The sequence below is a fragment of the Spermophilus citellus genome (genome assembly GCF_964194105.1).
Source record: "Spermophilus citellus genome assembly, chromosome: 14".
Classification (NCBI taxonomy): Eukaryota; Metazoa; Chordata; class Mammalia; order Rodentia; family Sciuridae; genus Spermophilus; species Spermophilus citellus.
In genome coordinates, this window is record NC_138194.1 from 96936607 (window position 1) to 96960796 (window position 24190).

Genomic DNA, 24190 nt, shown 5'->3' on the forward strand with positions numbered 1-24190 from the left:
TCATCCGTGGTGCGGCCATCCAGGCCTGTCACTGGTGTGGCCTGTGGCCGGCACAGAAGCAGGGTCTGTCCTGCAGCACTCAGGTGCCAGGTGCCCCGCATTCCTTCCTGGGGGGCCCCCTGTGACAGCCACCAGCCCCTCCAGAGCACTGTCTGCCATAAAAACGCCCAATGCCAGCAGGAGGCACCCGGTGAGGTGGCTGCAGCCCTGGCTGCTCCTGGGGCTGGCTTCAGCTTAGCCGCCTTCTGGGTCTGGCCCCTGTCACCTGCACCTTACCCCTTCAACTCCTGCTAGGCTGCCAGAAAGGATCTTGGCTCTAGTTCTTGCAAAAACCCACAGGAGGTCTCCGGCCAGATCTGGGGCCCCTGGCTGTGCCCTTCCTTGTCCAGATCTCGGGTCTCTTTGGCAGCCCCGACCATCTCTTCTTGTGTGTTGTGTGCGCCTGGCCTGCCATCCTGGGCAGTGTCCGTGTCAGTGCCCCGGGTCTTCAGGCAGCTGCCTGAGCTCTGCTTTGCAGAGGAGTTAGCTGTGCGGAGAGGCCAGGCCTTCCTAAGGCCACACAGCTCCCGAGGGACTGGCCAGGGCACAAACCAGGCAGATCAGGGCCTGGGGGGTGGGGCAGCCAGCCCCAGTTACAGACAGGGAGGTGGAGGCCTTTCGAAGGCAGCCCTGGGACAGAGAAGGACGGCCACAGCTGGCTCGTGACCAGGGACTGCGGTGAGCACAGCGGCAGAGGGAGCCTGGAGGGAAGAGCAGCTCACAGGTCACTCCATGGGGATCCAGAGGGCAGCCCGTCTCCATCTAGTGACCGAGGAGGCCTGTTCCTTTGGGGTCTCGGTTTCCCCTCTCCTCCTGCACCAACTCTCGATCGTCTCCCCCCCTCGTCCGTCGCTGCTGTTCATGCAAAGCCTCCTCCTCTAACCCGGCACCTCAAGCACTCCCTTGAAGCACAGACAGAGGTTCAGAAGGGTGGGTTGGAGACTTGCCTGGGGAAGCTTGTCACCGGGATCAGGGCCAGGTGAGGAGGTGGTAGCCTGGCTGTGTTCTCACATTCACAGCTGCACACAGGGAACTTAGATACACGGATCTTCTTATGCACGTGCATCCAGGGGAGTATGAGGAGCCCCAAAGAGATCGCTGCAACATGAGGAGCAAGAGCCCTGCACCAGGAAGCAGAGGAAAATTTGTCCCTGGGCAAAGGGATTTCTGAGCAAGTCCACTGAGGAGACTGGGAGCGTGGGGGCTGGAGCGGAGGAGCAGGCACTGGTACTGCAGGGACGGGGACTTCAGGCAGCTGAGGCCAGACAGCCCTGGTGAGGTGCATGGCTGGAAAGAGCAGGGCAACGTGCCAGTCAGTCCAGGCTGCAGAGGCCAGTAATGCTCAAGCACCCCGGGCGGCTCCAGGGCCTGAAGTAGCCAAGGGACGGGAGGCTTGGAGCCATGGACAGAAACCCTAGTGCTGAGGGGGCAGCCAGGGGCAGCCAGGGGCAGCCATGGCCAGCCGGTCCTGGGGAAGTCCACTCACTTTGCCAGCTGGGGAGGGAGGGGCAGGGACCTGTCCCTACCATGCACAGACTCCGGAGGAGGCTCCTTTGATCCTCATAACAACGTTGCCCTTTCACAGCACAGAACTGAAGTCAGGGAGGGCTGAGGCCACCCACTGACTGATGGCCACACAGCGGGCAACGGACCCCAGAGTCAGAACCAGAAGAGAAGCCTGGGCAGGCAGGCTGTGCCTGTGAGGAGAGCCACATGCTGGGGCCACACACTCTAAACCACGTAGTCTTCTGGGGGCTGGGGAGCACCCCAAGCTGTCCCCCTCTGCTGGAACCTGGTGGCCCTTGTTCTCACTTCCTGCCTAGTGCCATCGGTAGTCACGAACTGCTCAGCAGCTACTGCTTGTTTACTTGCTCAGGCAAGTTCAGAGACATCCTCAGGTGGAATCCAGACCTGGATTCCTTCCCAGCAGGGACAGACAGGAGGCTGGGGCTCAGCAGCTCCAGAGCTTCTTGACCACAGGCAGACACATCCCACTTCTGCATGCAGAGCAGAGAGGAGCACACGGGCAGTCCGAGTGCAGAATGGAAAGCAGTGCCCTGACGACCAAGAGGGCCATGTCCCTGCCTGACCCTGCCCCAGTAAGAGCGGACATTCCTGTGGTGCGCCTGGTGCGCGTGGTGCGCGTGGCTCTCTGCAGGCCTGAGAACTTTCAGGTTGGTTCCACTGAAACTTCACACACCCACCTTACAGATGAGCAAATGAAGCCTAGAAAGTTTAGGTCACGTGGCCCAGGGTGCGACATTCTGTACCTAAAAGGCCATCCAAGCCGACTGGCTCCAGAGCCGGTCACAGTCAGGGCCTCCCGGCCCCCAAGAGCCTGTCCACATGACAGGGAGCTTCTGCCACCCAGCCCCTCTCCTCCCAAAGTGATCACACAAGCTACTCACACTCCATTCCCCCGAGGAGCTGAGCTGGTGGGACAGGCCCGCTGAGCAGGGAGACTCGCGGCTATGGACGGTCAGCTGGCCAGGAGGTGGGCACTCAGCACTGGGCTTTCCCACCATTCCCTGCCAATGTCCCTTCTGAGAGCTGGGGGTGGAAGACTGGACGGCACAAACCCTGCTGCCCATTAAAGCGCCTCCCACGTGGGGCGCGCGGCCATCTAAAGACACCTTGTTCTGCTCCATTTGCTTTAAGACATACAGGCGGCCTTGAGTCCCTAGAATGGGGTGCGACAGGCCTTCAAAAGGCCTGCTGCTCTCCTTGGTCTTGAGGAGGAACCAAGGCTGACAGTGGGAGGCCTAGAGCTGCTCCTGGGAACAGGAGGACACACGGATACGGGCCAGAAACCCCCTCCAAGACCCCACTGGGACCGACATCCGCAGAGGGGCTGCACGTGTGTGTGAGGGCTCCGCCCAGAGTCTGTCCAGTTGTGCAGTGCACAGGGGCCGCCTGGGTTCTCTGCTCCCTGTGTTCCACCCTCTCCTTCCTTCCCTCCATGAATGACCCCACACACACACACCAGGGAAGACACTGGCAGGCACACTTTGTGAGTGGCAGTTTTCACGTGCACGTGTCCTAGAGCCATGTCCAACATCACTGTTCTCAGTAAACAAAAGGAGCAATCACAACCTAGGAGGTTTTTTGCTTCCTCATATTAACGTGGGTAAGAAGCTTGTGGTTTTCAGATTCAACTTGTATTTTGAGGTCCCCACACTCTGCCTAGGCGCCAGGGTTCTCTGCCTTGCAGGTGTGACGTCAGGCTGCAAGAGAATCAGAGCTCCTGATACACGGAGACCTGGATCTGTCCCACGAATGTTGGCTCCTTTCTGTTTAGTGAGCTCAGCCCCTGGGTAGGCTGGCTGAGCTACAATTGTCCCCCAAATTTAGAAAATATCTGATTGAGCTGAGGCTCCATACTCAAAAGGGTTGCAATCTGCCTCCCTTCACGACAGTCTCCTTTCTGAGCCGGGTGTCTCCTGTCCTCTGTCAGGCCCCAGTCAGGCTAACTTGTTAGCTCCTGGCTTAGAGGCGATCAGGTTGCACACCGAGGCCTCTCCGTCCCTCCTTTTTGTGTTCCCTGCTCATGAGCCACCCCCACCCAAAATTCTGCAGGGGTCCCTCCATACTGAGAAGGAGACCTGGAGCTCACGGGGCAGCTGCGAGACCTACACAAAGCAGCCCCTGTCTCTGTGGGACTGCCTCCCACGCCTTCCTGGCCCACCCTCTTGAGCCACACCGGCCTCTGGGCTGGTCCTCAGGCTCCCAAGCCCGGGAACCATGTGTGGACTATCCACCCTGCCCAGAATGCCCTTCCCCCAGACTCAAGGCCTGTCCTTCACTCAAGTCAGGGTGCTGCGTCCAATGCCAAGTCCACGGAGAAGCCCCTCTGCATGGCCCCCACCTTGGAACCCCTCACCAGCTGCCACCACCACCGGACAGGGTCATGCAGGGCTGGACGGAGGTGCAGCTGAGTCCCTCGTCCCCACCATGCTCCCTGAAGAGTGATCACACCCTGCCTTTAAGGACTGCCCAGAAGGCAGGCACTGTGCCCATTGAAGAGGCTAAGAGAAGTTCAGCAATGGCCGCTGGTCCAAGCCCACAGCCCAAGGTTGTGCACAGAAGTGTCGCAGTGGAACTTCCAGTGCCTGCCTGTGGTTGGAGACCCTCCCTCTCCCATCCCTGCAGGTCTTTCTGGAGGCATTCAGGGCTCAGGGGCCCGCCACAAGGCAAGGCCTCCTCCAAGTAGAAACAGCTTGCTTGTTGTTTACCACAAGATGGGTCCCCAGGTGGGGCCCAAGTGGCCCATGTTGCAGCCACTGCATGGCAGGCGTCCATCTCGGCCTTCTGCCAGACCCCTGGGACTGAGGGACACAGGGAAACAGCTCAGGCCACCTGTAGAACAGTGAGCACAAAGCGCCTGCAAGTCCCTGGCCTCAGGGGCAGGGGTCTTGTGTCTGCTGCCAGCTGCCACGAAACACCCCGGGCTGGGGATTAGCTGGTCGGTGCACACAAGCAGGGCCAGGCTGTGCCCCTCCACACGGAGAACAAAACCCGAAGCTCACGTGGCAGCTGCGAGACTCCTCCACTCTCCACACAGTGAAGCACTGTACTCTGGGTGGTCTGGCCCTGTTGAAGGAATGACTTTCCATCCCTCTCCTCCCCGGGTGACCTCCCGTCTGAGCACCCTGCCCCAGGACTCCGCCTGGCCTCTGGCCCTCTTCCTCCTTCCAGGATTCCCACAAGTCGGATGTCCCTGGGGGACAGGCCAGGAGTGGAGTTTGACTGAGGGGGAGGGTTGTCCGCCCTGGCTAGTGAACACCACCCAGTGGAGCTGATGACCTGGGGCAGATGTTGGGGAAAGCAGACGACACAGAGAAGCAGACACTTTTGCATGTTTACATTTTGTGATGGCGAGGGGCTGAGCCAAGGGCTCTCCGACCCGAGAAGGAGCTCGGGTGGAGCCGCGCTGTCCTTGGGGGCGCGGGCACACAGGGTCTTCAGTGCTGTATTCCCAGCAGGATGCCCCTGCCCGCTCCTCTCGGTGGTCCACGTGATATCAGGTAGACGGACAGAGGGCAGACCCAGCGGTGGTCGCAGAGAACGGAGCGTGGCCGACCGCTGGGCAGGCTGCCCCTCAGGGACCAGCCGCCCCTCAGGGACCAGCCGCAGGGCTGGGCTTCGCACCTCCCAGGGCTGCAGGTTTTAGAACATTCCTTATGAGAAACTTGAAGGAGCTCACAGACCAGTGACCAGGCAGAATTGCTTTCTGATTATTATTTTTCCAGCTGAATGAGATTCAGTTAGTGGAAGGCTTAATAAGCCCTTCTGGGCCCCGAGGAAAGAGCCATTCTGCTGCCTGCGGAAATGAGTTTCTGGTTGTGTAGCCGCAGCCCAGGCGGGGAGGCGATGAGGGCCTGCAGCTCTGGGCAGCCAAGGCAGGACTGCGAGGGAGTGCCCACTCACGGGGGCCTCTCCGCGAAGTACACAGCTCTGCAAACCCAAGGGGAGACGACGGAAGAAGGCTCGTCCCCACGCCTGCTGCCGAGGCTTGGACGCCAGACCAATGGCATCTCGGGGTCCCAGGGAAACACATGGATGCCTCCACCTCTCTGCGCCATCTTCTGAGGCTCAGCGAGGGGAAGGATCAGCCCAAGGTTGTGCATCGACTGCAGAGGCGCGGAGACAGACGTGGGCCCCTAACTCCCTGAGTGCGTCCTAGCACGCCCAGCCCCAGGGGCTGCCCCCAGGGGCTGCCCACAGGAGCCTCCAGGTGCCAAGACCGCCATCTGCCAGAGGGCAGAATGGAGCCCACCACCCAGAGCCTCAGTCTGATGGCCACATCAGGACAGGTCTGCACACCTCTGCACCCGACTGGCCCCCTGGACTCTGCCTGCCAGACCTCCCTCCCCGAGGCCAGCGTGAGGTCAGCCAGGCAGCCTGTCCTGTGGTTGACGAATCCAGGCTCTTGCTCTGCTTAGAAAGATGGGCCTGAAACAGTGGATCACAGCGTGCTGCAGGGGATTAAGACAAGCAGCTTCCTGTTAGAGAGGCACCTTGCTCTCCCTGCTTCACTGCCTGAGTTTTCTTGGAACCCAGCCCCCACTCCGCCCACACTCCTACAGGCCCTTGGCAATGACAGGAGGAGGAAATAGAGAGATGAGGAGCTGCTGTGCAGGTGGAGGGCCGAGGCAACCAGAGAAGCAGCGTGGGATGGCACCCTAGGTGTGCGCCGGCCTCAGGGCCTTAGGACACACTGCTCCCTGTGCAGGAATCTGCCCTCCCCGGAAGGAATCACGGAAGGAATCCCCGGGGCTGGTTCCCTCCCTGCACTCATGGCTCTGCCCAAATGCCCTCCTTGGAGAGGCCTGGCCACCCTGCCTCAGAACTCTGCCCTCGGCCCCAGCTCTCAGCACACAGAATGACTTCACCCAGAAGGCCGCCCCTCACCACCCGGCCCCTGCTGAGAACGGCCCTCAGCAGACACTGTGGACCAAAGGCAGAGGGCCAGGACACAGCAGAGCCTCAGGATCCGGGGAGCAGAGCCTGTTCCCAGCCTGTGCATCACCAGCAGCGGTCACCTTGGTCACCTTCGGGCCCCAGAGCCCTTACATGGAGGACAGAGTGATCATAATGACCACCACGAATCAGCCTGGACAGCGTCCCGCGGGAGCAAGTGACTGGTCTCTGACCCTGTGTTGGAGGCTTTCACCTCGTGGCTGAGCGGACTGACAGATCAGCCATCCTGGGGGGGTGGGGGATGGCAGGACCCAGCCCACGGACTTCCTCTGGTTTTTGCCAAAACAACAAAACCAAAAATCCAACGAAACCACCCTGTGGCCAGTGAGGGTGGCAGGCCCTGCCCTCTGGGCTCCTGTGGCTGGGCAGGGTAAGGCCAAGAGCACATGAGCAGAAACCTGGCCCCGCTTGAGCCAGGTTCCTAGAGAGGCTGGATCCTCAGAGGGACTTTTCGGGTGGGTGAACTTGGGCCTCTATTAGCCACCAAGGGCTCATTCCTGAGCAGATACCCATGGGGAACAGGGCGACCTGTATCTAGTACAACCCCCTTCTCAGCTCTGAGCCCTGGGGCTCTTCCCTGTCCACCCAGAAGCCTGCATGAGCTCACCAAAACAGGATAGTCCCAGGTGCCCCCTGTTGAGAGTCCATCTTTTGGTGGAAGGGGACAATCAGTTCAACACAGTTTTAGGCAAAGAAATAAGGCAATCCAAGAGCACGGCTTCTGGAGTCAAAGGGAGCTGAGTACAAATCCAAGCTCTGCTACTTACCTTCTGTGTGGCCTCAGTGAAGTTCCTTAAACTTTCTGAGCCTCAGTGTCTTCATCTGAAAAACAAATGAAATGTTCAGAATTACCACCAGGAGAGACAGTTTCTACCATGTGCTCGACTCAGACATACAGACAGAGTCAAGGTTTTCTGCTAGTGAGGTGGCCTAGCCCTATCAAGAGCCCTGGAGAGAACAACAGTTACCTAAAGAGCGCTGGGCGGGAGCAAGCAGGCCTGCCATTCACACTTCCTGTCCCAAAGACAACAGGAAAGCTGGTATTGCACACTTGAGCTCTGAGACCACTTCCTGTTCTGAAATGCTAATTTGGAGTGCCCACCCCAAGGGCGGCACCCAACCTATGAAGCTGGGGTTGGCAGAGGGAACGGAGCATAGCTGTCCCCAGAGGGGGGAGTGACAAGCTGAGCAGACAGAACATGGGCAGAGAGCGTGCCCCCTCTCCCGGGCAGGCCCCATGTGTGAAGGCACCTGGCTGAGCCCATCCATGCACACCCACCTCACAGCTGCCCTAGAGGCAGCCCAGCCTCCCGCTCTGCAGGGAGGAGGCCAGGGGAGGCTGAGCACTGGCTGGCTCCTGGCAGTGAGGGCGGGACTGGGGTCGAAGTCCGCATGCTCCCCCCACAGAGGTGCCTGCAACAGGGCTGGTGGCAGGTCACAGGTCACCCTGGGGCAGGAGCAGGCAGGGATACTCTGACTGGCAGGAAACAGGCAGCTTCGCGCCCCGCTGAGGGGGAGAGCTGGGGTCTGAGCACTGGGCAGGGGCTACTGTGGTCTTGGAAGGCTGAGTGGGACCAGGTGTGTCCTGTGCCTTCCCTCCAGGGGCGAGGAGGAAAGGACTTCTGCAGGCCCAGGCCCCTGGACTTCTCCTCACCGGGGCGGCCCCACGGCCAGGAGCTTGAGCTCACTGCCTGCCGCCTGCCCATCACTTTGCGTGGCGGGGCCCCGGACACTGATATTGTTAATGTGGTGCTCAGGAGCCAGGCGGCCTGGCTCAAGGTCCCGGCTGTGCTCAGGGGCTGCCCACCTTCTTGTCACTGTTCCTGGTTCCTCATCCGTAAGGGAGGGACGATGCTGGGGCTAAACCCTGGGCCATTCAGAGGGTCAAGGTAAATGAGGGACTGTCAAAGATCACCATCGCCCGGCCACATCAGGCAGAGGACATGGGAAGGCCAGCTGACTGTCCCCTCATCTGCCTCCCAGCTGACAGGGGCCTCAGACACAGCTCCTCCCAGGCGAGGCCAGAGGTGGGGGCAGAACACGAGGAGGGAAGTCGGGGTTTCTAGCCCCGCTGCTCGGATCCAGGCGCTGCCCAAGTTCACGACCACACTCAGGCTCCCGGCAGGACTGACACAGCCCAGACGGGGGGCAGGGTCCCTCCATCCCAGCCCTGCCATGCAGGGTCATCACTGTGCCTTGCTGGGGGACACAGGACCTGTGGAGGGGACTTGCAGACGCACTGTCACTTTGGAGCGCCCGAGACGGGTTTTGTAAAACAGATCTCCCTGGGTCGACCTTGGCCTGAACATGCCCCACTTCCTCCTGTGGAACAGGCACAAGAGGTCGGAGGAGAACAAAACCTGCTGACATTTTGCTGACAAAGCATTCTGTGCCCTAGTGTGTGGAGCCTGGTTGGCGTCAGACAAGGTCGTGCCCCAGGTCACAGGGCTGCAGAGCAACGTGGCTAGGGGACAGCCCAGGGTCCCTCCAACCCCGTTGGGTCCTGACAGCCGCCTCATGCTTCCCAGACTGATTCAGAAATTCTCTCTTCTGAGCCCCAGTTTGTGCCATGAACTGGGGTGACTTCAAGGGTGTAGACACAAACTCGACGAGGCGCCACCATTGCAGAGAGGCCACGTCAGCTCTAGGCAAGGGACGGGCCGTGCTGGGAGAGCTTCCTCCAAGTGTCTTACCCACCAACACCATCACAACTCCACCAAGAAGCAGGACCTGCCTGTGCGTCCCTTCTCAACCCCGAGGTCGGAGGCCCTGTCCCTGGCCTCAGGAAGGGGTGAATGAGGTCATAATGTGAAAAGGCTGAGTCCCGTGATCTGGGGACCCTTGGGGGAAGACAAGCAGCAGAGGGATCTCTTGCTGTAGGCAGAGAGGAAAGGCCAGCGAGGGGGGTGAGAACAGGCCAGGAAGAGCCCTCGCCAGACCCCGCCTGCTGACACCCCCATTCTGGGTGTCCAATCTAAAGCTGCCAGGGGAGCGATTTTTGCCTTTGAGCCCGGCCAGGGGTGCTGTACTCCGGCCACGCTAGACGGGTCAGGGCTGAGGCTTCGGCCGATTGTACATACGAGGAAGCTGGGCAGGGTGGGCTTCGGTGAAGCAGGTGCCCACACTCCTAAGGGATGGAGCCCCAGGCCAGATGTGGCCAGGCCTGGAGGAGGTGCATCTTTATTCCCACCCCCAGCCCCGCCTCGCTCTGGAAGGACAGCACCTCCCTGACCCCCCACCTGGTCTTGGCCAGGTCCTTGCTTCTGCCCGGGGTGTGAGCAGTTGCAAGGTGTGTGGCCTCTAGGAAGAAGGCTGGAAGGCCACCACTCCTTGGTGCGTGGTCCCTTCTGTTGTGGAATGAACCTGGCACGCCCCAGCGAGTGATGGCCTTCAGCCTGGACCTGAGGCTGAGAGGACCCAGAGAAGAGGCCAATCCACTGCCACCTGCAGGCAGCCACAGCTGGCTCACTGTGACCTGAACAAGATCTCTGGGGTGGTCTGTTATGCAGCAGAGCTGACCAGCACACACCCACTTCCCACTCCAGGATCCCTGAGCAGGGGCTCAGGACATCTGCCTTCCACGCGGCTTTGCCACTTAGCAGCTCGGTGGCCGTGCAGGAGCACTTTGTCTCTGAGTCAGTTTCCTCATCTGCAGAGGTGGGTGACAAGAGTACCCACCTCCTGTGGTAGGGCAGGAGTGCTGGGTACTCTGCGTGGCGGCTGTGGGCAGGGGCTGGGTCCCAAACCAGTGCTGCTCCCACTGTGTGGGAGGTGGGCGGTGCAGGGCCAGCAGCCAGAGCTGGTCCCCCAGGCAGGCAGCAGGAAGGAGCTGGGAGGAGGGGAGAGGAAGGCTGGGCACCCCAGGGGGCACAGTCACAGAAGCACAAAAGGCCAGGTAGGGTGGGAGGGCTGGTGGAGGGTCTGACTCCTCTCCCCAGGGACGTCCCCAAGGTCACACAGCTGGCCAGCCTCAAAGCCTGGACCAGAGCCCCAGTCTCCTGAGGCCAGCCTGGGCATTACTCCACTGCTTCCTGCTCCCTTAGCAGGAAATGAGACTGACCCTTTCCACAGGCTTGAAGGCCCATGTCCAGCTCTGCCACCTCGTGGGTGGACTAGCTTGAACTTGGCACCATTCCACAAGCCCTTGTTTGAGTCACTTCAAAACCACTTCCCTTCCCTTCGGGGAAAGAGTCTTCCCTCCCTCCATCCCTCGGTGCTGGGGGTAGTGGGCAGGGAACCTGGAAGCCCATTCAGGACACAAAATGGGCACTGTGGTTTCCGGTTGGTTTCACCACGTGCCCCGCGGTAGGTAACATGGGGGAGAGTGGCCAGGGAGGGTAGCGCTCAGCCCTTGAGAGGATGGGACGGGATGCCATGTGCCAAGGAAGAGGGGGGCAGTCAGCAAGCTGGGCTGGGCAGGACCTGGGAAGACGGAAGGAACATGCCTACAAGGGATCAAGGGAGACCCAGACCCCAGGTGTGCTGTCCTCTGTCCTGGGGAAGGGCAGTGGGAAATGGGTGGGAGACTGTGATATCAAAGTTCAGGCCGTGGGGTGGCAGCGAGCCTCAGTTTCCCCATCTGCTAAGCGGGGAAACGGAGGCTAGCCCCACGGACCCCTGGACTGTGGCCAATGTCATAAACATGAAATAGTGCAGAGTAGCTGCTGCGGACATTTGGGGTTGAGCTGCCAGGAGCAGCAGCCACTGTTCGGAGGCAATCCCCAGGGGTCCCCTGCACTGCCTCCCATCTTATGAGCAGAAGCACCAGTGACCTTTCCCTGGACTGTCCTCCCACGGTGTGCAGAGCAGGGCACGTAGGAGAAAGGCTGGCGAGGTCTGCTTGCAGCCCCTTTAAAAGAATATGGTCCACATCTCTCCGGCTGTCCCACAGGGCCGGGGGCTTGGGGTAGCCTGACCCCACCAAGGAAATGAAACCCGAAACCTGCTTTTCCAGGGAAGTGGCTCCAAGGGTCACTGCCAATAACTTGCTACCTAAGGAAAGCCCAGCAGCCGCTCTTGATGACCAGCCCTGCCTCTCTGCACTGCTCAGGTTTTCTGGCCAGCCAGGGGCCCAACAGGAGCTGCTTCACCGGCAGGCGACCACTCCCTCCCGGGCCACCGCCCTGGAGAGCCCACAGGCCCACTGAAGGACACAGGCTGCATGAGGCTGGAGCGGCTTGCCCTGCAGGAGCGGTGCTCCCGGGCCCCACACAGATCAAGCGACAGCACCCCTCCAGGGGGCGGACACGTCCTTGCCCAGACACTGCTGCCTGGTCCCCTGCCCTGCCCTTCTCCCGGATGCTTGCTCACAATCCCTGGGGACCACATCCCTGCCTCCGGCTCCAGGGAGAGGAGCTGAGACCCTGCAGGAGGCCAGGCTGAGAGCAGCAGCCATCAGGAAAAGACAGCCTCCAAAGTGGGTGCTCTTCCAGGTTAAGAGAGTTTTCCAAGAGCAAGATCCTGAGCAGGTTCCTGATCTAGGCTCTTGGCTCTTGTAATGGCTAATTGGAATTCTCAACCTGATTGGATTAAGAGAGGCTGAGGATTAAAGGGCTCTGGGTGTGTCCATGAGGGTGTGTCTAGGAAGGATTGGCCTGTGGGAGAGCCAACTGCAAAGGAGACCCTTCTAAGGTGGGCTTCTAAAGAGAAGCCAGAAACCATTGGTCATCCCAAGAATAACCGAGAACCACTGAGTCTCCAGAACACGCCAAGACTTTTTTTGGATGCTGGTGATACCAAGGCGAACCCCTTCTTTTCTGCAAGTTTATAAGTCAAATCAAACAGAGCAGCTAGTAGGAAACACTTTTGCAGAAAACTCTATGGGATGGGGGAGGTGGAGAGAAAGGCTGCAGACAGGAAGCTCAGGTTCCTGAGTGCTGTGCACAACAAGGTCCTGTCTCTGATCCAGGAAGCTCATGTCTTCTGCCACATCTGCCAGCAGGTGACTCTGTTAGCTTGCAAGCTGTTGCAAGGGTGACATCTAAAGGACCCAGGAGCCTCAGTCACCTCCTGTCCCTTGGGACCCACGGGAGTGCAGTGAAGGCCACTGTGGCCTCCGTGCACTCTGAGCCGCATCTGGGCACCTTGTCCGCACACACAAGCTGAGGTGGAAGGACAGGGGGCAGAGTAGGAAGAGTGAGGGGAGGCCAATCCCGGGCCTTTCTTCAAGCCTCACCCTGTGCGTTCAGGCAGGTACCCGTGACCTTTCCCGGTGGGATTTTAAATGACAAACAGAAGAGCTCCCAGCCCTTCCAGACGGAGGGCAAAGAGCCAGAAGCCTTGTCTTTTCCCTCTTGAGGTCTGCAGCCTTCTTTCCCCGTGCCTCAGTCAAATCCTTTTGATACACTTGCACAATTGGGCAGTAAATACTAATCTCTGGGGTTTTAAAAGACCTACAAACACATTTTGAAAATTCTTATCAAGCCAAAAGCTTGCTAAGGACAGACACGCAAGGTTATCTGGGCTTGGGGCCCTTAATTAATGGTGTTTGCGGGGAGGTGGAGATGCATTAAGTCTGCAGTCCTTGCAAAGGAAGCAAAGAGCAACAGAATGGAGTTTTTCCAGCACATTAAATAGACAGAGGTGGTTGAATTTATTGAGCACTTACTATGCGCCTGGTACGTACAATGACTCCTCAAACCCTTCATGAGGTTTAAGCTGACTGATCTTCCAAACAACCTATTAACAGAGCCTTATTGTCACTTCACATTCAGGCAATGCAGAGGCAAATCCCCTCATCCTGGGTCATGCGGGTCCTAGATTGCCAGGGTGGTACCTAATCCAGGTGGGCTCCGGAGCTGGTGCTGACAGCGACTCGAGATCTCAGCCCCTCCCCTCACATGCCCTGCACCTCCATGGGCTCACCAGTCCCCCCCAGACCTGAGAGGAGGCCTGGACCCGGAAAGGCCATGTGTCCTCACAGGCTCTGTGCAGCCCCGGGCCCGTGTCTCCAGCATGTCACAAGAGCAGCTGAGCAGAGGCCCGGGGGAGAACAACACCCCTGTCACCTGTCCTTTGCAAAGCCAGTCGGGACCTTGATCCATAGTTCACGACAGGCACTTTCTGTCTTAAACACCCTACTGGGTGCAAGAACACCCCAAAAACTGGATCAGAAAAGTGGGGAGAGTGTTCTCCTTTCCTGAGTGTGAAATTCCCACTCAGACCTTAAGATCAGGCCTGACATCCCTGTCCCTGGAAGGTACAGGCCCCCCAGGAAGAGAGGGAAAGGGGAGACCAAAGCTGGGGGTCCTCCTGGGGGCTGCCGACACCAGGTGGCTGAGTGGACAGTCCTCGAGGCTCCTGAGAAAGCACTCACCCAGGTCAGTGGTGACAGCAAAGGTCAGAGAAGGGGAGGGAACCCATCGGAGCATGTCCCCAGCACAGCCCTGCCAGGCCCCCAGACCTGGCACTCCCTCCCCTCACCCCCTGGGGACCTGGGGACCCATGGAGATGCAGGCCAAGGCCAGCATGGTCACTTAGCCTTGCCCAGACTGTCCATCAGAGTTCATCACGCCTGGGGCTTTTGCCTTGTTTGGTCTTGAGAGCTTTTTCTCTTTTAAGTTTTTGCTTATTTATTTTTCTTTCATTTTAATTTTTGGCTGGAGAAGGCTCTGCTTATCAAATCCTACTGTTACATAAAGGGACGACTGGATACCTGGGAACTAAGCTCTAAGGCAAAGGCCAGCAACCAAGACCCAGCAGGTGGGCTTCCTGTTTTGTTAATAAAGTTTTATTGGTTCACATCATGCACACTCAGTTACATGTGGCTGAGTCTGCTTTCCTGCGGCAAAGTTGAGAATTGATAGCTGAGACCTGCTGGCTCTAGAAGCCTAATGGTATTTACTGTCTGGCCCTTCACAGAAAAAGTTTGTTGATTCCTGCTCCACAGAGTTAAACGCCCAAAAGTTCATGAAAAATGGGTGGCAGACCAGGAAGTGCCTGTGCAACGCACATCAACACCTGGCTGATTTTCATCATATGCAAAGAGCTCCAATAAAACAACAACCACACACACAACACACACGAACCCTAACACTTAAAAAAATGAGACTTAAAAGGCACATAACCCAGAAGGACTGCCAACAACCAGTAAGCCAAAAGGAACGCTCTGCTTCACTAATATTGAAAGCAACACAGTCAAGAGAGACACGCCACATTTGTATACACAGTATCTAAGATGCCACCTCAACCAGCCCTAGCTCATCTCCATGACCGTTTCCTGCCCAGTGCTCTCCTGGGCCACAGGCAGGGCCCCTCAGCCAGTCTCAGGAGCACAGAACGGGGTGGGCCACAGCCACAGCTGGGGCTGGGACTCCCCCTCTGCCAGAGAACCGGGGGCAGGAACCAGGGAGGGCGCAGGGCTGACTGCTGCTGACCCAGACCGCTGCTCTCTCTCTGGAGGGCTCCTCCCTCACTGTGCGCCCCCTGCAGGATGAGAGACCCCAGGGTCCTCCCAGCAGGGCCGGGGAGTCCCTGGAGTCTCCCTGTGGTTCTTCCTGCCTCTCGGGGCAACCTGGCGGGGCCCCACTTGTGAACAGATGAGCGAGGCCACAGGAACTGCACTGGCACCCCGAGACGGCCGCATCCCGGGTCTGCTCAGAGCCTTGACCCTCAGGGGCCCCATGGTGGGGTGCAGGCTCCCGGCCTTCGATCCACTCCTCTCACAGCTCCCTGAGGAATGGAGGCAATCTGCCCAGGCCCTGCCGGCCCTGAGCTGATCCCCAGCCCCAGGGAGCCGTCTCCTGTCTACACGACCAAGCCCTGCTCACACATACCGGCAGGCGGCCACCCTGCCTCTCCTGGACATCTTCCGGAGTGCCTGCCCTCACCACTGGCCTCTTCGTTTCCTGGACCCTTCTGCTCTTGCCCACATGGCCTGGGTAATGGGCGTGCCCCAGAGCTGAGCTCCTCACCGCTGTCCTGGGGGAGAGCTGCTTCTGGTGAGACGGCAGGCCGCTGGCCACATCACTGCCTGGCCCACAGGCCTCCCTGCTCGCTCTGTCTGGACATGCCAGCTCCATGTCTACTCTTCACCTCTGCAAGTTCATTACTGCCTCGGGGCCTTTGCACAGGCTGAATTTTCTGGCTCCTTCCTACCATTCCTGTCCCAGCAGCTCAAACATGGTCCTCCAGGGAGAAGGAATTTCAAGGACAAACACAGGTGACATCCTTTAACCCTTTCCTTGCCAACTCAGGTCCATGTGCTCAACTGGCCTCTCCTCATAGCTCAGATGCCAACAGGGCACCAGTCATCAAAAGAGCCAGCCTGGAGTCACAGCCAGGGCACCCTGAGCTGGAACTGCTGACGAGGCTCCTGACCCCAAGTCCAGGCTCACTGGCTAAGCCCCGGGGACGACCACGCAGGAGAACAGTCCCTTTTCAGTCTGGGACTCTCTAGGCAGATTCTTAAAGAATGTCCAGTCAAGGGCAAGAGCAAGTCCTTCCATCAGACTCCAGGCTCCTCCCAGGAAGGGCCTCAGGGTGAGGGCAGAGTAGGCATCTGTGCCTTCAGGGTCAACCTGTTGGTTCTGCAGACACCTCTTTCCCCGGCAGCGTCCTGCCCACTGGCATGAGAGCTGCTTCCTGCAGGCTGGCAGAGTCAGGCTGCCCAGCGGTCAGTGAGGCCATCACAGGGTGGTTTCTGGCATGTGGTGGCTGGACAGTCTCGGGGATGCAGGCCTGGATGCCCCAGCCTTGCTCTGGATTCTGTGATTGTGAGCTGTGTGACCTTGGGCAGGCCCCATTCCCTCTGTGGAGAGGACCCCCAGGGGGCAGCACGGCCAGACTGAGATGCCTGCTTGGTGTCCACCAGGGTCAGGGCTCCCTGGGGACTTCTGGGAGTCCCTGAGCTCTGAGCCCCAGTTTCCTAATCCGTCAACAACCAGGCTAAATTGGAACAGTGGACACGGTGGCTTCACAGTCCTCTTCTCTGTGCACCCGATGACACTTCCCATTAGCTGCAACTGTTAAAAATTAGAACCTTTAGCCCAGCAGCTTAGGTTGAGGCAGAAGGAAGGCGAGTTCAAAGCCAGCCTTAGCAACTTAGCAAGACCCTGTCTCTAAATGAAATTAGAAGGGCTGGGGATGTGGCTCCGTGGTTAGACACCCTGGGTTCACTCCCAGATACCAAAAATTAATTGATTAACTTTAAAAAAGAAAACTTAGAACATTTCACATAGAAACGTAGACCCCTGGCTCCCTGGGGGAAAGGAGTCCTGGGTTCACGGTGCCCAGGGCTGAGCAGCAGCCTGGTCCTGCAGACTTTAGCCACAGGCCTCACCACTCCCTGCTGACTGGCCATGCCTCTGCACCCATCCGTATTACCTGCGTGGCCCCTGCCGAGATTTGAGGCTGTGACCTCGGGGCTGGGGACTTAGGCCTCCTCTGCTCCTGCTCTCCCTGCTCCGCAGCCTGTCATCCCTCATGGGGTCGACAGTGGAGGGCCACTGGGCTGCTCCCTCTGCCGGCCAAAGGGAGGGCCCCTGCCTCTGCCAGGATATGGGTGCCCTGCCCTGGTCAGTGGAAAGATGATAGCCTCCTCAGGCGGCCTCTGCGTCGGGCACCGCCAGAGTGCCCCGCTGCAGTTGTGGGCTCCTTCAGTTACCGGCCGTGGCTAACACAGGCCTGTCAGAAAGCTCAGGGAAGACCCGCGGGAGGACTTCCCCTTGGTAGTTGCCTGATCGCAGAATCACAGCTGGGAAGGGACTTCCAAAGACACCTGCAGGCCCCCTACCACCTGACCCTAATGTCTCCTCCAGGGAGGCCACATGGCCCCTTCCAGGTCACTGCTGGAAGCTGGGGATACAAAGAGGCAAGCACAGCCCACCAGGAACCCCCAGGCTAGGAGCCCACAAAGACTGTAAGGTCCCCAAGTGTCCCCTGCCCAGCCTTCTAGGAGCTGGATACTTTATACACATCACCTCTCTGCAGTCCCAAGAGAACTTTCCCGGTCTGTGATATTTTTAACCCCAACTTTGCAGGAAGGACCTGCAAAGAGAGGTCAAGGCCCTTGGTGGAGGCTGCCCAGCCTGCAGGGACAGGAGCTGGCCTTGGTCCCAGTGCTGTGACATGGAGAGGTCTGTGAATAGGGCCTCAGCCACTGGTGTGGAGGGCAGCAAGGAGGGGCTGGAGAGGCCTGAGCCCAGAGCCTCTGCAGGGATGAATGTCCCCACGGATTGTGAAGGGCAAGGAGAGAGAGGCCGGGGTGCTGGGAAGGGAGGCCAGCGGGGCCAGGCTGAGGACAGGACAGGCACAGAGGCCTCCTGAGTCACCGGAGAGGAGAAATGCAAACGCAGACTGCACGGACACCTGTCAGACGTCGCTGGGATGCCGAGAGCTGGGGCGGGCTCAGCCAGGGCCCTCCACCCGGCCGATGGGAGGGCGGACCTGGCCATTCTAGGTGCCCGGCAGGCCTGGGGCAGGTTACACAGGGGCACACCCTGAGCCCCAGCCGCTCCACAGCTGGGTGAGTTCCAGACCTATCCTCACCCCCAAGCAAATTCCAGAATATTCTTTCATGGGTGAGAGGGAGAGAAACGTTGGTCCACAGGGAATTTACAATAGCACAGGGGACTGATTCTACTCAAGGTCCAGGTGGCAGGAGTCAGGGAAACCGAGAGGGCAACGGAGCCACCGTAGGGGTAGCAGAGGCTCCGGGGAGGTGCACAGGCAGAGTTCAGTCGTGAGCACAACAGTGTCTGGGCGCCTCTGAGGGGTTTCCCATGGGCCCTCACGCCTTCTCATTACAAGCTCTCGCGAGGGTCAAGTGCTCAGAATCCCCTCCCTGGGAATTTCTTCATGTCATTGAAGCTGCACACATCATGGGCCTTGCTTGGCCCACAGCATGTGCAGAGTGTCAGGGTGAGTTCCGAACCAGGATCTGCAGAGCTCTGCATACCTGTCCCTCTGGGAGCAAAGCCTCTGGTCTGTGCCATGAGAAAAACATGCTTCAGAGAGCTTGTGACTGTCCAGTGCAGGCCAACTCGAACGGCAGACTAGACGTGAGCAGCAGACCCAGGATATCAAGAGGCCCTGATGCCATATTGTGGTCTTTGTTACCCAGCAAAAACCGCCCGATACACCTCCTCTGCCCAAGCACTCCCACCTTGGCTCTGTCCGGCCCCCGTCCAGGAGAGCCTGAGACAATGGCATACCTAACCCTAAGCGTCTAGTAAGAGTAGAAGAGTTATCACCATTCCAATTTTTCACATAAAAATCTAGAACAGAGAGTCTAAGAACTTGCCCAGTGTCACCCAGCCAATGAAGGGTAGAGTTAGGCGGCCAGATGGACCCCTGGACCACCAGGCCACACAAGGTCCTTCAGGTGACACTAGCAGTCTGCAGATGAGCAGATCCTGCTGCTTCTCCAGCTCCCATGAAGTAGCTGTCCCTGGGAAGCTGCCTGGGCACCGGCAGCCTGCACATCGGCCAGCGCTCGAGCTGAGGACGCCCCTCTGCAGACATGGCAGGTCCGCCAGTCCTAGAACCTGGACACGGGGACCTTGCCCTCTGCTCTTCACCCTGCCCTCTCCCATTCCCCAGCCAGCGCTGGTGGCAGATTGCTCTGGATCAAGAGAAGGGGAGACGGGAAGAGGGGGTGAAGGTAGAAAGGAGACACTTTGCCTCTGTTTGGCTGCAGGTGCCAAGCCAAAGAACAACCTCGAACTTGTGAATAAAGCTTTTGTTAGAAATCATACAACCTAGCCTCTAGAAATGCTATGTGATCTGGGGTAAACAACTTCTGTCTCTGTGCATCATTATCCTCCTCTGGGCCAAGGGGTCGGAGGCAGTGGAGTGAGACAGATCCACTCCAGACTCCTGCGGCTCTGAATCCTTTCCATTATCTTTGTCAGCTGGCACGGTGGCTATAAGCAAGAACCCTGGCATCGGTGTGTCAGGGTTAAATCACACTTTGACAGAGCTGCTGGTGACCTCAGACAAGCAGCTCTTCTGTGGTGCAATTTGCCCTGCAGGAAACAAGGATGATGATGATGTCCACAGGGCTGTGAACCACTCAGCTGACCATTCAGTGAGATGGAGGTGCACAGCTCTTAGGAGAGTACTTAGTGCAAACCCCGGCTCTGCAGGCCCATGTCAGGGCTGCACCCAGCTGCTCACCGCTCAGGCTAGCCTGCCCCCAAGGTTGTGCCCGCAGCTCAAGGACTCCAACGCTCCTGGCCCTGCCATCGGGCCATCACTGCTCCTCTGAGAAGTCAATCCAGACGGGCCCTGGATAGGGCTACAGCTGCTGCCAGGAGCCAGGCATCCAGATGTTAAGGACAGAGGCTCAGCCCAAATCCTCCCCCCTGGCCACCCCGTGGAGACCACGCCTACCCCCCCACGGCTCTCTAGTCTCCCTAAAACATTCCAGAAACAGTGCGCCTGGAGGAGAGGACTTGGTCTGACTCCCAAGACCTTAGGGCTGAGACCATATTGTGCTCTACAGGAAGGAGCCACCGACTCGCTCCTGCTCCTGATTTGCTCTTACGGGGGCCAGCACGGAGCCAGGCACTGCAGTGTGGTGATGGGCACAGGGCAGGCTGTGCCTGGGGGGGGGGGGCGTCCTGGCTGGCCACAGCACCCTGCTGCCGCTGTCAATGGCAAGGGCTCTGGGCACAGGGTTACGTCCATCCTCTCTGCTCAGAGCCCTGCACGGTGTCAGGAAGATCATGCTCTGGTGGCCGATGGGAACTGGCCAGGACTGGCAAGGGTACATCTGACCCAAGGGATGCTGTTCAGGTGGAGTGGGGTGGGGGTGGCGGGGTGGGGGGCTGCAGCCGATGGGCAGGGCCAGGCATCTGGGCTTGCAGACTGAAGCCTGTCGTGAGGGGTCCCCACGTTGCGGGAGCAGAGCTTCCAGGGAACAGCTGTCCAGCCTGGTCCAGTGGCCCTGCGGCAGATGACACAGTGGGGCAGGCCGGGTCCTGGACCCATGGAATTTAGCATCTAGGGCAAGAATCTACCAGGTAACTGCCAGGCAGCAAGTGAGCCGTGTTCTGAGGAAGGGGAGAGGAGGATGCTTTGAGGGACGGGGTGACAGCACTGCAGGGAGAGACGGCACCCCAGAAGGGCCTCAGGACGCTCCTGGGCAAAGGGGCAGGGCATTAGGATCAGGACCAGCCCCGTCCCATTTGGAGGGATGTAAAGTGGAAAGGTCTGGCTGATCAGGAGTCAGCCGGGCAGTAGGACAGGCACCCATCTGCCGTGGGGGACGCCACACTAGGGTCCTATGGGGTACCATGGAGTCAAAGGCAAGGACTCCAGGCCCAGCAGCGGGCTCAGGGGCCATTTCCCAGAGAAGCCCAGGAAATCAGCAAGCAATAAGTGACAGGTCCTAATAGGCGTCCAGTAGGAAACACTGTGGCCCTTGAGAGGCCTCTGACCTGCCTGTCCCTTCCTCTCTGACCCACCCTCCCTCCTCTGCCCGCCCCCTCAGCCCCTGATGCTCAGGTTCACCAGGACCCTCCTCCCGTCAGTGGGTGGCTGTGGCCTCACTCTGCCACTGCTCTCCCGGGACCCTCGTGGGCAGCGCTTCCCCTCCCCAAGCCTCTGCTCCCTCTTTTTGGTGTGGCCAACCCCCTCACCTCTTTCTCCTCCTCTTAGCACTTCCAGTTCCCCCAGAGGGGTGTGGCACCCCAGCTCTCTCAGCCCCGCCTGGGTGTTTGTCAGTGGCCAGCCTGGGCACCCAGAATTCCCCCAGGTGGCCTCCGGTCACTGTGGTGCAGGCAGGGAGGCGGGAGGAGCTGCCTGCAGGGGGCCTCCTGGGCCAGGGTGGCCTCTTCCCTTCCTTTGTCCCCTGCGTTTCCAAAGCCTAAGGGACCACGGCTGCCTTGGTCAGGCTCACACTGGGAGCTTCCAGACAAAAAGCCCTTCTGGAAAAGGACGCCAGTGTGAGGTGGCCCTGGGGCTTTCCAGGGAAGCCTGGCCAGAGCAGCGGCCTTCCTCTTTGATTCTGTGGTGACTGTGGCCAGCTCTCCAGCAGGCAGCCGAGCAAGCACAGCTCCTCCCCCCGCACAGAGGAGGCTGTGGGAGAGTCACCAGGCCCGGATCCAGGCTCCAGGAGGCCAGGGGCAGGGCTCTGCAGGCCCTGGAGGCCCAGCAGCTGGGCAGTTATGCACCACTGGCGCCCTGGACGCAGTGGGACTGTCACTTTGGTTTCCCTCATTCTGGGCGTGGGGGACAGGAAGCTGCCTTAGGAACTGGCTCTTAAATATTCCAGTTCTCAGAAATGACACGGAGTGGGTGGCTTTTGCTGGAGTAGCTGGGGAGATTTTAATGGCTTTAGTACATGTGTCGTGTCTGTGATGCACAGAGTATAAACGCACTTGTGTGCCATCTACGGCATGTGGGCATGCATGCAGTCATGAGTATGCATGTGCACAGGCGTGTGCCTGCAGCTTGCATGGGTAGCATGTGGATTCAGGTACACAACTTACCCAGCCCTTCCTGGGTCCTCTGCTCTGAGAGCTTCCTAATATTAACTCATTGAACTCTCCTCCTCCTCCTGAAGCAGGTACATCATCCCGCGTCAGAGGGGATGGGAGAGAAACACCAACCAGCCAAGGCCGCCTGCTTCAGAAGCCATGTTCTCAATCACTGTATGGAACTTGTGCCCCAGCACCGCAAACAGACAAGGAAAAGAGAACAGTTCAGAGGGCAGACTGTGGTCCAGGCACCACGAGGGGCCATTGCAGCCCTCTGGGGAGTCCAGTGTCCAAGTCATCTTCATGAGGGTGCCCAGACAGTCTGCGCTTTCTCTCATCCTGGCGGCACATGACGTGTCTTCACAACAGGCTGAACACGGGGCTGCCATCCTTCATGTCAGTCGCTGAAGGGGTTTGCAAAACCACTCTTCTCATGAGTGGTTTTTGTACTTATTTTTCATCAAAACGTTACTTCTGTTATCATATGGTGGATTTATTATTATTATTTTTTAAATGATGCAATCGAGATTTCAATAATTTTCCAGTTTTAATATCTAATGTGATACATATAAATGGACATGAGTCGTGTGGACAGGCTGCTTGGGATGATCAAGCACTGTGTAAGGGGTGGCTCTGGGGCCCGTGCCGTGCCACGCATGCTACCCTCCACTCCACATGTCCCGGGCATTTCCAGAAGGCGCCTGGCATTTGCTGCTCTTCCTGCAGAGCATAAGGCTGTCCCTTTGGCAGGAGGTGGAGCCTGGGTGACCGCGGTGCTTGGACCTGGCAGTTGCCTGCCCCTCTGCAGTGCGTGTGGGGCGGGAGGGGCCGTCTCTGAGCAGAGGAGCAGGCCTGGGACAGCACCTTCTGCCCGCTCCTCACTCTTCTCACGTACCTTCAACCCACCCAGGGACCGGCCTGCAGCAGGTGTGAGCGGCTGGAGCTGCGTGAGGCTCCCTGTTGGAAAGGGACTCGAAGGGGCCGGGGGCTGTGGCTCTCTGGATTCCCACTGGGCACTGGAGGGGATGTGGGAATAGCTCGGTGGCCCTCTGACTATCATGGAGACCTGTGGTCCCTTCAAATCCTGAAGGTCAGTGAAAGTCCTCTGCTCTGTGGCACCCGGTAGGGACCAGGGCCAAGGATCTCCAGGTGTGATGGACACCTGGAATGGTACAAGCCTTGTTTGCACTATTTTCTGCCTGTGGATTACCAACACCCCAATTTTGCAAATGTATTTGAGGTGAGCCAGATTCCAGTCCTGTCCCCGCACCATCTGCTAGTGCTCACCCCTCCCCCAAATAACACAGTAGCTGTCCCCAGACGAGGGACACGAGGAAGAGGCTCTTCAAACCAGGAGCAAATCCCCTGCCCCAACTGCCTGACCCAGCACTGAGGCCCCTTCCCCGCCCAGGACGCTGGGCCCATCCCAGATCCCCCTGCTGCTGTGGGGTCTCCCTCCAGTCTCTCTGGCTCCTGTCCCCTGACCTCCCTTCCACAGCAGAGTCACAATTGGCAACAGGTAGCCAGAACCCTCAGGACATTTTTAGTATCTCTCTTTCGGGAACTCATCCAAGGACAGGGTTCAAATAAAGGGAAACACTCCAGGCAGCACGTGGCCATCGACTGACAGGGTTACACTTCAGCGTGGAAGGAGTGTTACTTAAATAAGCCAGGGCCACTCGACAGGGTGTTAGACAACCACACAGGATAAGTGCTCAGTACAATTGCAGGAACACTCCCTGAGGGTCCCTCCTTGACCCAAGTACCGGCTTCAGAGGGAAGGAGACAGCCCTGGCCCCTGGAGGCTCCCGTTGAGGGGCCCGTCTGGAAGGTTGGTGAGTACAGGGAGCCAATTCCACTCTAGTGGACCATTTCCCAGCCCCAAAGCCTTCCTTCTTCCTCCCCGGCAGCCGGAAGCCCCGAGGCTCACTGGAGTGCCCACAGGAGGGAGTCTACCTGGAGACCATTGGGCAGCATGGTGACGTGTCTTCCCACACAGCCTCTTGCATGTGGGCCGACGGCCTGCCAAGTGGAATGAGTGTGCTGCCTTCGGTTCCTCCCCTCCCGCCCCTGGCCAGGCCATTGATTCAGAAAGGGCAGTGGCCTACCCGGCACTGTGTGTTGGCTTCACTTAATGGGAGGCAGGGAGACTCCTGTACCAATGGCGGGCACTCTGACCCACACACGGAAGGCACAGGGAGGGGACCCTCCCAGGGGACCCTCCCACAACCAAAGGACCCCGAGTCCAC

The 24190-nt window shown here is 58.9% G+C and overlaps 1 protein-coding gene across 5 annotated transcripts in view; it reads right to left on the minus strand.

Moving 5' to 3' along the window:
- The window catches only part of ST3GAL1 (ST3 beta-galactoside alpha-2,3-sialyltransferase 1), a 71059-nt gene that overhangs the window by 21441 nt on the left and 25428 nt on the right, over window positions 1-24190 (minus strand). For all 5 annotated transcript variants that reach the window (XM_081266734.1, XM_081266735.1, XM_081266738.1 and 2 more), the window contains exon 2: window positions 7287-7341. The gene's annotated coding sequence lies outside the window, so the exon portion shown is untranslated. The remainder of the gene's footprint in view (window positions 1-7286; window positions 7342-24190) is intronic.